Source organism: Sesamum indicum, unplaced genomic scaffold (assembly GCF_000512975.1).
Source record: "Sesamum indicum cultivar Zhongzhi No. 13 unplaced genomic scaffold, S_indicum_v1.0 scaffold00186, whole genome shotgun sequence".
Taxonomy (NCBI): domain Eukaryota; kingdom Viridiplantae; phylum Streptophyta; class Magnoliopsida; order Lamiales; family Pedaliaceae; genus Sesamum; species Sesamum indicum.
Genome location: NW_011628082.1, coordinates 99,775 through 101,127, shown reverse-complemented (window position 1 = coordinate 101,127; position 1,353 = coordinate 99,775).

The following is a 1,353-nucleotide window of genomic DNA, read 5'->3' as shown; positions in this document are numbered from 1 at the left end:
AAAATATCCTTTTCTCCCCTGACACTAAAGTTTATTTGATGTAGGGCATAAAAGTTACTGTAAGTAGAATCAATTGGATAGAATCGTATCAAAACTATAAAGGCAGAAATGAGGTTAAAGAGGGGGGGGGGGGGGGGGGGGGAGCTATCGTTAGACGTGCACTTGTAGAAAGCCTCAATGACGGGCACTATCAATTAGTACACTATAGGGGCCCCGTTAGCATATGCAAAATTTGAATGCAAAATCGTAACTGAGTCAGGGAAGTTGAATAGTCTCAAATATTATAAGTAAAGTAACTCTTGAGATGCAATGAACATTACCAAAAATATTGAAGGTAGGCTGACTCTACTCATCAAGTTTTAACTACTAAAACTCGATAAGTTGGGGGGAATTCTGATGTAGGAATATTTATGATATCCCTTTAAAACCTTCAAAGCCACGAAGAGACTTTTAAATGCAAGTCGAGACCTTAATGTAGCTGTGTCACTGTAAAAGAATTGCAATAGGGCCTCGCACACTTATGTTCAAGGTTTGGGTTACAAGAGTCACCCTCTTAGGAACTAAGTACTATGGTACGTGAGTGGTCTTCAATTAGTTAAAAAGATAGAAGTACAACACTGTCAGTGTAATCACTACTTTTGATGGTGGTTCAGCTTTTGTCCGCAAAGACTACCACCTGTCACTATTATTGAGGATATATGCGGTCTACTATACACCATTGATTATGTATTTGATTTAGTACAATCCACCACCACCTAAATATGGGCACTCTACCATCAGGTACAACTTCTACTACCCCAATTGTTGTCCTTATTCTTTTTAAGACTTGAAATTGGAGGGACTCGAGTGTTAAAGTGCCTTCACCAGAAACCCTTTCAGCTTAACCCTAATGCGGTCTTGTTTTGCGAATCTTGCACATTTAGATAGGAGTTTACTTGAGTATTGGAGCTGGCAGAATACCATAAATACACACTAAATACCTTAGACACTTACTTGTATTTTCTTGGTACAACAACACTATAGCAAGAATGGATAATATACCGTTAAGAGTGGATATAACCTCGCACTTGCACATTTATCTTAGTCTAAGTCATTTCTCCTGTCATCAGGCAAGGGGCTGGAAGTTTATTTAGGGTGCGAAGGTTCCTCCCATGGTCTCACGAGGCGCCTATCACACAACGCGTCGTGTGGCTAGTAGTTCGCTGACTACGTCCGCCAATACCTCCGCTCGGCACTAATGCAGCGCGCCGAATATATCAGAGTCGGGAGGAACAAATCACAAAACCGTAAATTGCACACACGAATTCAGAAAACCAAATTGCATTGAACTGAAAATGCGTATACAATGATCAA